This window comes from Megascapheus bottae, chromosome 19 (genome assembly GCF_031878675.1).
Source record: "Megascapheus bottae isolate mThoBot1 chromosome 19, mThoBot2.hap1, whole genome shotgun sequence".
Classification (NCBI taxonomy): domain Eukaryota; kingdom Metazoa; phylum Chordata; class Mammalia; order Rodentia; family Geomyidae; genus Megascapheus; species Megascapheus bottae.
In genome coordinates, this window is record NC_143527.1 from 18,937,795 (window position 1) to 18,949,794 (window position 12,000).

The following is a 12,000-nucleotide window of genomic DNA, read 5'->3' on the forward strand; positions in this document are numbered from 1 at the left end:
GTCAGGACAATAGTTCCAAGTTCATGTGACATGCTACCCAATGCCATCTTTTTTAAGAGCTGGGCAATATTTCACAGTAAATATATTTAGGGTGTCATTAATCAGGATATATTGTAGTCATAAAACCGTTCGTTAAATGGCAACTCCTTTGTACAGCTGCTTAAAGATAATTTTGATAATCAAAAAAAGAGAAAAGAAAATGTTTTATAACTAATTCAACTATTTAGGGATAAGAGTTCATTTTCTTTCCAAATTTATGCAGTTTCCAAAAAGGTGGATGTGAACATCCTTGGCCTAAGGCAAAAAACCTGATTTTGTTGTTTGTTTTTTAACTGGGATTTACTTTACGAGGTGTGTGAGTGTGTGTGTGTGTGTGTGTGTGTGTGTGTGTGTGTGTGTGTGTGTGTGTGTATGCATGCGTGCATGTGCATATGCTCATACTGGGCTTGACTCGGGGCCTGGGCACTGTCTCCAAGCTTTTTTGCACAAGGCTAGCACTCTACTACTTGAGCCATAGCTCCATTTTGAGCATTTGTTTTGGTGGTTGATAATTGGAGATCAGTCTCAAGACTTTCCTACCTGGGCCGACTTTGAACCTCAATCTTCAGATCTCAGCCTCCTAAGTAACTAGGATCATAGACATAAGCCATGGTTTCTGGCTTAAAGCATTTTTAAAAATATCCTCTTGTTTAGAGATTTCACTGTGTAGCCCAAGCTGGCCTCAAACTCCAAACCCTCCTGTCGCAGCCCCGTGAGTGCTAGAATTAAAGGCCTGTGCCATTATGCCCAGCTCATCCCTGATATAAATAACAATTAAAAAGCATATATATATAGTAAATATGCATGTGCACACACAGGCTTCTTTGTATCTGTATGTCTATGTGTATTATACACAGGAATATGGATGGACAGATACTCAGATGAAGCATCTTTCAGATGTTGAGATATGCCTAAATGGTAAATCACTCCTGATGAGGTGAACTGGAAAATCAATTTCCCTTGATCGACACAATAGTTGTTTTCTTAAGAACACCAGAGAATATTACAACAAAGCAAAAACAGTTGGATGCCTGTGTGGAAAAGTCTAAGTGCAAATAGTTGTATGTACACTGCTGGACTCATCAGACTGCAGGGCCCTTCCACCCATGACAGGACGGGGCCAAGGCTTATCCCCTCCAATTGCACAGTAGCACCCCAAATTATAGTGCCAATCAACAGCCTCTGCTGCCAAGTGTTCACCAAGGCCCCAGCTGATAGCACCAGCCCCACTGCCAGCCTCCCTTCCACCCTGGGGTAGAAGGGATCTACCTTGCCAGGATGCCAGACCCAGCTTCATCCTGGCTCTGTTGCAGGCAGCCTAAGAGATGGATGTAGCGTCACCAGCTCCCGTTCCCAGCCAGGATTTCCTCCAACCTCTGCAGTCCTAGGCTGGCAGAGAGACTCCAAGCTCCCAGCTTATGGAGGAGGTCAGGGAAAGTGATTTCAATTAGAGCGGGATCACCGAGGTCTCAAGCCAACACAGACATGTTGTGTAACACTGGTGGCGCAGCAGCCCAAGTCATTTATCCTCCTCCTCGGAGCCAGTCAGCCAGGGCTTTGCATGAAGCCCCTGTGCTCACCTCATCTCCTCTTCTAGGCTTTGGAAAGAAAGAAAACGAAAGCAGGGCAGCCATCTGCAGGACTTCCTATCTCTGTGATATAAAAATCCTGGATAACAAAGAGTAAAAGAACAGCAGCAGATATGCTCAAAATTATCCACCAGAAAACCAGAAGTGGCACTGTGGCTCAAGGGGTAGGGCAGTAGCCTTGAGCTGAAGAGCTCAGGGACAGTGCCCAGGCCCAGAGTTCAAGTCCCACAATCGACAAAAAAATTATATTAATAACTACCAGTTCTGGATAGTGGCTAGGCCACCTAAGTTATATTGTTCTCTGTGCTTTCCTGTAGCTCATTTTCATTTCAGAAAATGAAAATACAAGCTGGTAAATACAAATAAATAATAGCCTACTAGTGTTTGCCCACTGATCTGATTACGATATACCTTTTACGAATTAATGAAATCCTAGTGTGTCCATCACCACTTACCAGCTAACCCATCCACCTAGAGTTCTGTGTTTTCTCATGATTCCATCCCACGTGCTTGGCTCCTACAGCAGGTTTGGTGCCTGATCATTCTTTGTCTCATCACATTTCCTGTTGTCACTGTCATGGAGCCTTGTTACTCGGCGGTGTGAAGATCCTTTCATGCCTCCTCTGAGTACAGGCAGCTCAGAGGACACTCAGGAAACACTTGGTGGGAAGACTGTTTGCACACGGGAGGGTGTTTTTCATTTACAAGCACTTCAAGGGCTCTACTTGACTGAAGCATCCATCACTTGCAAAACTTCAGAATGACCAAAGCACCTAAGAATGGGATAATGCCTTCAAGTGCATTTGTATAATGATCAGTCACAAGCATCCTATACACCCACCCATCCCAAAGTCACTGGGGAGAAACACTCTCCTCTCCTCACCACTGTCCTGTACACAGGCACTTTTCCTTGCATAGCCCTCCCCATCTCCCTCATCCTAATGGCCCCTGGCCTGGGATGGGGTACCTCTGCTGCTCGTGGAGTTGTCCTCTGGTCCAGGTCAGATGTCCCTTGTGAATCTGTTTCCAGCTATTGTGTACACCATGAACTTTACCCAGTTTTGGCTTCTGCCATGACTTACCTCTTTGCAAACATCTGCCCTAGTTTCCTTCCCCAAGACCCCATGTCTTCACCTATGCCCAGGCACAGAGGCCACCTTCTTCCTCAAGCTTCCTAGACACTATGGGTGGGAAACAATCTCTTCTCTTGCTACAGCTCAGTCATTTACCTCTATTATGCCCCAACACTTCCCAGTTTCTCTCTCCTAGTCACTGAGATGCTCTCCCATTGCTTTTAGGACCTGAACTTCTTAAAGACAAGACTGCTAGGGGGTAAATGGAGAATCATGTAGCCTTGAGGTCAGCAACTATGATTTACGTACAGTTGCAAACCAAGTAAGATGCAGTCTTTTGTAGTGTTCTGTATGAAGTAAAAACAAAAGGTCTTGCTCACAATGCCAGGCCCTACAGCCTTGCAGATCAAATCAGGAGGATCATGTATATTATTTTATTTTAAGAGGTTGTACAAATTCAACAAGTCAGATTGTGAGTACACTGCATTTTGACCAAGAGGATCTTAAAAGCATGACTTTCCACCTCTAACGTATCTGCTTGCACAGAAGATGCTTCTGGACTAAAGTTACTACTGTTGTCTGATTTTGCATCTGACCTGAGGATGCTGGGAGCTCTTTATTTCCTTTGAGCCTGTACCAGAACCTTTAACCTTGGCACACTGCCTAGAGAATGGCTGCTCCATCCTCTCAAGCTCCTTCAGACCTCAGCTGCAGTGATCAGCTCTGGACTACTGGCCCAGAAGCCTGGGATTGTTCTTCTCTGTTTATGCCATCTGTAAAATGGACTGGTGAGTCCTCATCAAGCCCCCTAGGTTCCCTTTTAATACAGAATGGCACTTGCTAGACTAACAAGGCAAATAAAATAAAACTGAAGACCAAGGTTCTAGGCAAATTTCAAAATGTTCTTAGGGCTACAGCTGTATGATTATAGATAAAATTTTTAATTGGGGCTTTTCCATTATCTTTTTTATTAAAGGGGGGATGAAATTGGCCTACAGAGATGTCGCTTTTGGGCTATATTCTCATCTACTCAGGAAGCCCCTGAGGCTCTAGTATAGCCTCCTTCACCTTCTCCTCTCAGTAGAGGGACCTCACAGGGGTAGAAGGAGATATTAATCCCCCCAAACCTCACCCACACCTGGGGGCAGCTATCCATGCCCTATGACAGACAACAAGGGCCGCTAAAGACCTCTGGCCAGCTTTGCACTACAGAGGACACTCATCTCTAGAAGCATGGCCTAGCTGCCGTGGGGAGGGGTATGGGGGGGAGCAGCAAAGGGGTCTCAGATCTGCTAAGCTGTGGAGAACATTAAGCCTTTGTGGCCCCACCCCCCATAAGATTGCTGATCAAAAAATAAAAAAGAGGGCAAACAAAGGCCGGTGAATGGGAATCAAATTGAGTTGGGGCAGCAGACAGATGGGGCCTGCCAGGCACCCACGGCCCATCCTATTCATTAAAGGGGGGAGATAATCCACCTCCTCCCTGCAGCTCTGCAAGGTACAGGATGGGGGTGGGGTGCTAGTCTAAGGGGGCCAGATGTTTTCCAAATCCTAAGATCTCACCCTTCCCTTTGTAACTCCCCCCTCCCCCGCCCCCCTGCCAAGCAGGCTAATTGTCTCCCTCTTGCACTTGGGACTTCTGGGTTTGCATATTAGGTTTCCTCGCAGTAAGATACCCTTGTGCTGAAAGGCTAAGGGGTTGGCAAGATGGAGTTTAGGGTTTGGTGTGGACATGGGTGGGAGTCAGCATCACATACATACATGTTTGTAACACAACTAAGATGTGGGGAACTTCTCTGCTTCTCTCAAAGGAAAACAAGTAAACTGAGGAAAATTAAGTGATTGCTTAGAGTTCCATGGTTACAGACTCCTGGAAATACATGGGCTGACACACATTCAAGAGGACCATATGTAAATCAAACATCTAAACACACAGATATCATTTATTTGCTCGTGCTTCTGCATACCCACCACTAGACACACAGAGACCCACAGGCTACATACCAAACCACACGTGTACAAGAAAGGAAAACCCTCCCATTTGTGGGACATCTTCCTGCTGCTTCTTTTACCCACACTTACATTAGCAGCTATAGAGGCATGTCCTAGGTATGCACTGCATTTTGCTCTGGAATTGTTTCATCCTTCAAAAGGCCAAATCAAATGAATCCTGAGACACCATCTTAATCTCATAGTTCTCAGAATCAGATTACAAATGTGTTCCTTGAAAGTTGTCGGCTAGAAAAGAGAAAGCTACCCCATTAATGGAAAGGGGGGATCAAGAGAATAGCCTGAGAAATCAGGTGTCAAGTTGACCTTTTGGAGAGAGCCAAATACTCATTTTTACTATTGATTCCTTTCAAAGAAGACAGAAGGCACTTTATCTCCCAGTTATTGAGCCACGAGCAGGACCAGCAACATGGAGAAGCAAGGACAACAGTCCTTCGTGTGTTAAGAATGAACGGGTACCCAGGCACCAGTGGTTCACATCTGAAATCCTAAATACTCAGGAGGCTGAGATCTGAGGATCACAATTCAAACCCAAGCCAGCCTGGGCAGGAAAGGGAGAGACTCTTATCTCCTATTTACTACCAGAAAATGGGAAGTGGTGCTATGGCTCAAAGTGATAGAGTGCTCTGCTTGAGCAAAAATGCTTTGTAACAATGCCCAGGCTCTGAGTTCAAGCCCTATCACCACCTTCCCCACACACACAAAAAAAGCTCCACAAAACAAACAAACAAACAAACAAAAAGAATGGAGGGACATTCTGAGCCATGTCTTTTAAATATTTGTCACAGGACTTGCTATACTATCTTTGGAGATTTATTCTATTAGGTTAAACAGGGCCCTCCACAATCTTCAGAAATGGGAAATACATTCGATCTCGAACACTGTACACTGTAGTACTCAACCTTAAGCCCTAAATGAATTTTAAATCAAGATTTCCAAACCCCCTTCCCTGAGATGACCATCCATTCCTTTACTCATTCCTTCAACAAATAGGCACTAATCGCCAACCTTTCATATAACAAATGCTAATCTAGAAACAAAAATATGGCAGGGAATTGTAAAGCTCCAGCTTCAAAGTCATTTGGTTCTATGTGACAAAAAGCCTTTACAAATGAACATCCAAAGAAATGGGGGAAGTTCTTTTTACCCTTAGGTTTGACAAACAGTGACCCAGTGTGCAAAGCATGATTAGAAGGATGGCATACAAACCAATGATAGTCAAACAGGAACATAGCAGGCAGGGCTGTTGGCTCAGAAGGCATTCTTATAATCAATGTTAGAGGAAGGCCAAACTCTTCCATGGCCTGCTTCAGGAGAGAAGGGCCAGAGAATGTTGGAGGAACCTTCTGCTTCTGCTGCTCTCTCAAATGTCAAGGTACGATATTTGGGAGGATAACATATCCTGAGCTTCATCTGTTACCTGAGCAAATTTTTTGTGAACATTTTAGTTCTCAGTTCAAATGGTTGTTCCCCCTCTCCTTCTGGGGAAGGAGCTAGGAGGCTACATTCAGTGGTAGACAACCTAGAATGGGACAACATGACTCCAAGTAGGAAGTGACAGAGACAAATAGGCTCAGTTCCTCTACAGCAAAAATGGAGTTCCATCCCAAGCTAATGTGGTGAAGCTAATGTGGGCTCTATTAGACTGAAGTGAAAATGTTAGGGTATTAGGCCAAATTGGAAGAAACAGAGTATATTGGGGGGAAACTCTATATTAAAGTCTGGCCCTTTCCTTTCTCCCTTTTTGGCCTGGCTGCCATGAGGGGAGCAGCTATCCTCCACCACAGATTTCCTTCTATGATTTCTGCCTTGCCACAAGCGTAATGTGATAGAACCAAGCTACCATTGACTGACCAAAGTAAATATCTTCTCCTCTGAAAGTTGTTTATCTTAGCTATTTGGTCACAGGGATGGGAATCTAGGTATATCAGGAACTATAAAAGCTGACATGGCCTTGTAGACTCACACTGGCCCTGAACCACGAAAGTCTATATGACAAAAGCCCTGGGTAGGGTTGAAGGGATTCATCTATAGCTACAAGAGACCAGACCAGTTATTTTCCCTGATTCCTTCAAGCAGGGTCATTATAGAATGAATGGTCCCTTTCCTCAAAATTCCAATAGAGAGAAAGTTCTAATAGAGCTCATACTCCGCTGATATGCACCCATGTCTCGGAATGAGCCAGCTTATTCTCTGTGCCAGCACATGCCCACTGCAAGTCCTTGCATTGCCCTCTCTGGTGATTCCTCCCACATTACCTATGATCTGACCTAATCTCCTGGAACTCATAGAACTTCCCAGCCTTCTTTCTCTTTCTAACTAAAGCCATTATCTTGTCTGGGCCATTTCTTCTTTTTTGTCCACTGGATGCCATAGCCAACCATTACCATCTCTCCAGACCTCTTAGAGGGGGGAACCAAATGAGATGGAGAGACTTAGACTGAAACAGTCATCTAATTGCTTGAAAGAATTACCTGAATGCAGCAGACATGTACTCTATTCTCCTATTCGGCCATAATCTTTTTCAATAGCTGTTGTTTTACATATAAATACATATAAATATATATGAACAAAGATCTTTTTCATTCCTCCTTCTAAAGCAAACCAGTAATACAAGCTATTGGGATGGGGGATGGCTGATCCCAAGCATTACAACAGGTATTTTTGGCTGATATGATGGAGTAGGACTAAAGTGCTTGTGAAACAACTGATTAGTTGAGCAGTGGAGAATGAATCCATGTCGGTGTCCATCGAGCTCTTCTAATCTTTGTCAACACCTGAGTATTCCACTTCCAGGCCACTGCTATGCAGCAGTAGGTCCTGGGAATGGCAGCAGTTTAGGTCTTCGAGGTGTGGACCTAGGTATAGAGTCTGATTTCCAATTAAAGAGGTAGACCCAGTCAAACCACTGGCACAATGAATAAACTAATGGAGATTTTAGGAGTTAGAAGGAACTCCTCAAGCTGCTCAGATGACTTCTTAACTGACCACTGATTAAGCCTGCAAAGCAAGGCTTCCTGTCCAATGTTCTGCCTGGGTGATATAAGGCTAACAAGAGACTGCGAAGCTATTTCTACAACTTAAAAAAAATTAGAAAACTGCAAAACAATAATTAAACTTTAATCAAACGTTCTCACAGTGTCACCTTGCCAAGTGTTCAACATCAACTCAATTCTGGTAGTTAAATAGAAATGAGATTTCACGTATTCATGTACAAATGAGATCATTTGTAATCTTCCCTACCATGTAGGGAAGGTGCGGAGGCTTTGTGCTGTGGAGGAGGACATACAGGCTTTCATTAAGCTGCCTTGGCATTGCACTAAGAGCTGCGGTCACCAGAGATACATCAAAGAGTAGGTCAAGGAGCTTCACAGCACCCTCGAGAAGGAGCTGCAGGAGGAAAATTCACTGAGTATAAATCACACCTACTTTGTGATTTTTTTCCCCCTTCTTGAACATGTAGACACACTACCATGTTCAAGTGACTATGAAGACATCTTGGGAAACAATCTTTTCACCTAAAGCCTTGATACTCAAAACAATCTCTTTAAAATTTTCAGTATAGGTAGTCACAAATATGTGTCTGCAAGTAACAGAAACAGAGTCAGGCAGTTTGACTCAGGCTCTGGAAATTATACACATAAACTAGAATAGGCAACCAGTGGTGGCCAGAACAACACCTATCTCATGATATCCACTGGACACCACTATGGGTTGAAGAGCTTATTATTTTTCCCTTCTATGTTAAAGTATAATTTACAAAGAGAGAAGAAAAAATGTGGAAATATTTTATGAAATTTGACATGTAACTGATATCACAATCATGATATAGAAAAATTCAATTTTAAAATCCCTTTGTAAGCCTGGGGTAGTGGCTCATACCTGTAATTCTAGCTACTTAGGAGGTTGATATTAAGAGGATCATGGTTTAAGGCCAACCTGGGAAAAAGTGAGTAAAAATTTCCCATTTCTATCAGCAAAAGCTTGATGCCTGTCATCTCAGCTTTTTCTTTTAGAGAAATAAACAGGAAAACTATAGTCCACACTAGCCTGTGCATAAATGTAAGATCTGATTTGAAAAATAACAAATGCATGAAGGAATACAGATGTGACTCTAGTGGCAAAGCACTTGCCTAGCAAATGCAAGACCCTGAATTCAAATGCCAGCCATGTAAAAGTATTACTGGACCACTTTAGAGTAAACTCTCTCCTCTCTTTATGGAAAGTTGGTCTCTGATCCTATAACATTGCATTTTTCAAATGTTATTTAAACTGAATAATATGCTAAGTCACTTTTTTATTTTTAGCTTCTTTCACTTAGAATAGTACATTTGGAATTTGTATGTATAAGTGAAGAGTTCATTCCTTCCAATATTTGTTTAGCAATTTACCAGTTGATGAATATTTGAGGTGCTTTTATTTTAGGTAATATAAATAAAGGTCCTAAAAGGATTCCCACCCAGGCTTTGGTAAGAGTGTGTTCTCATTTCTCTTGTGTAGACAGAGTGAGATTGCAAAGTCATATGGTAATGAGTATATTTAGCCTGATAAAGACATGCCCAACTGTTTTCCAAAACCATGCTACCATTTTGCAGTACCAAGATCCACCCAGCAAGGTGTGGGACTTCACATTCCTCAGGAACTCACCAGCATTTGGTGTGGCCAGTTTTTCCATTACAGTTCTTTTTTATATATTTTATTTTATTTTCATATATTCAGTGATATTCTGCTTTTCATCTTTTTTATTTTTCTTAAATTAACAAAATTGTCTTTATTGGAGTTAAATTACCAAAATACTTAAAAAGTCTTGTTTTAGTATTTGTATTTTCTTTTCTTGCTTTCTTTTTTTCATATATTTTTTATTGTAATTAATAGAGGGGTTACATTATATTCACCAGATAGAAGGTGCATTACTTCACAAACATTGATACCCTTTCTCATGACTTGGTCCCCATTTCCCTCCCTGCACCCTGACCCCTCATCTTGTTTACCCCCTTCCCTATCTGATTTCAAATAGCCAAATAAGCATATATACAATATATCAGATAACAAGGTGAAATACTGTAACAATATGAGATAACCAAGGAACAGCAAAAGAGATGAGAGATAACATAGTACATTAAGGACAACAATCACTATTATCTGGCTTTTGTTTCTATATCCTAGAGGTCCTTTCATTTAGGGTCATTCTATATGGCCTTATGTATCTAGGTTTTGTTCTATTGTAAATCTCTGCTAGGAGAGCCCAATGTTTCTACTGATTATGACAAATGAGGGAAACCATTGAGCCTATGTTCCTTTGAGTCTGGCTTATTTCACTTAATATGATTTTTTCTAAGTCTTTCCATTTCCTTACAAATGGGGCGATGATATTCTTTCTGACAGCAGCATAGAATTCCATTGTGTACAAATACCACATCTTGTTGAACCACTCATCAACTGAGGGGCATCTGGGTTGGTTCCATATCTTTGCTATGGTAAATAGTGCTGCAACGAACATTGTTGTGCTAGTGAATTTAGTATGTCCTTGTTTCTGGATGATTGGGTAAATGCCAAGTAGTGGAATTGCTGGGTCATAAGGGAGTTCTATGTTTAGTCTTTTGAGGAACTGCCATACTGCTTTCCATAGTGGTTGAATGAGTTTGCACTCCCACCGGGAGTGTAGTAGTGATCCCTCCTGGCCACATCCCCTCCAGCATCTGTTGTTATTAGGTTTCTTGATCCTGGCCATTCTAACTGCAATGAGATGGAATCTTAGAGTTGTTTTCATTTGCATTTCTTTTATGGCCAGAGATGTCGAGCATTTTTTCATGTGTCTATAGGCCATTCTTATTTCTTCAGAGAAGACTCTCTTAAAGTCTTTGGCCCATCTTTTAATTGGATGGTTGTTTCTTTGGAGATTAGTTTTGGAGTGATTCAAATATTTTAGCTGTTGATATATTTTAGATATGAGTCCTTTGTCTGTTGTATGGTTAGTGAAGATCTTCTCCCATTCTGTAGGCTTTCTAGTTAATTTGCTAGCTATGTTCTTTGCCATACAGAAGCTCTGCAGTTTAATGCAATCCCACTTATCCAGACTTTCTCTGATTTGTTGTGTTTCTTGGTCCTTATTAAGAAAGTTTCGACCTGTGCCAAAGAGGCCTAGTGTATCTCCTATTCCTTCTTGTAAAGCTTTCAGTGTATTGGCTTTTACTTCGAAGTCTTTGATCCATTTGGAGTTAATCCTGGTGCAGGGTGACAAAGAAGGATCCCACTTTAGTTTTCTGCAGGTGCTTAACAAGTTCTGCCAGCACCACTTGTTGAAGAGGCTGTCTTTCTTCCATTCTGTCCATTATAGTTTTTAAATCGATTTTAATAAGTGTGTAGGGGGAACAGTGATCCCATATACTTTTGATGCATTTCTATCTTTTTTCACACCTGCAGCATTTCACCTACTGAAAATCCTGCTTTACTTCTTATGCATACTATTTCTCATTGAATTGTGAAGGGAGCCCTTTCCTCATGTCAGTGGTTTTAAGATTGACCAATGTCCCATTGAGTGGATGGGAAACAGGCACCTCTGTGGGTTTGGGTTGCTTTCAGATTTTGTTGTTATAAGCCACACTGCAGTAAAGACTTCCTTTTACACATGAGCCTTTTTATCTTCTAGAGTAGTTCTTCAGGATAGTATCCCAAGAGCAGAATTCGTAGGTCAGAGGGCATAAACAGTTTTATGAATTTGGATTGCTTTCTGGAAGGTTTCATCTCTTTACAAGGCTACTAGGCATATTCAATGGAAACATTTTCAGAATACTGTTACTGATATTAGTAAAAGATTTCTAAAGAACATTTATTTAAAATGATCCTTTGAAAATTGGTTTATAGGGAAGTCAATCACTTTACATCTTATTTACAGATTGCATTTTCTATCTCTGAATTAATTTTATGTTCATAGCTTATGGAAACTTCATATTTTCTTTTCAATTAACACAATCATTTTAAATAATAAAGATATTAACCCTTGATCATAGCAGCTAAAATTGCTCTTAGTTACCTCTTAGTTACATATAGATTTGTTTTGCTCTTCCATATAGTTAAATCTGTCAGTCTTTTCCTCTGGGGATTTTTGTTGCTTCTAAGCTTAGAAAAACCATTTTCATCCTTGTCTCTTGGGACTTGATAAATGGTCAATTTAATTTTCTTCTAGATCTTCTCTGGTTTAAAAATAATTATTTTGCTGGCATATAGAGTTTATGCTGCTATATAAAAGGGACATAAGACTCTAAAAATAGATTCTTCAATGAAATGAC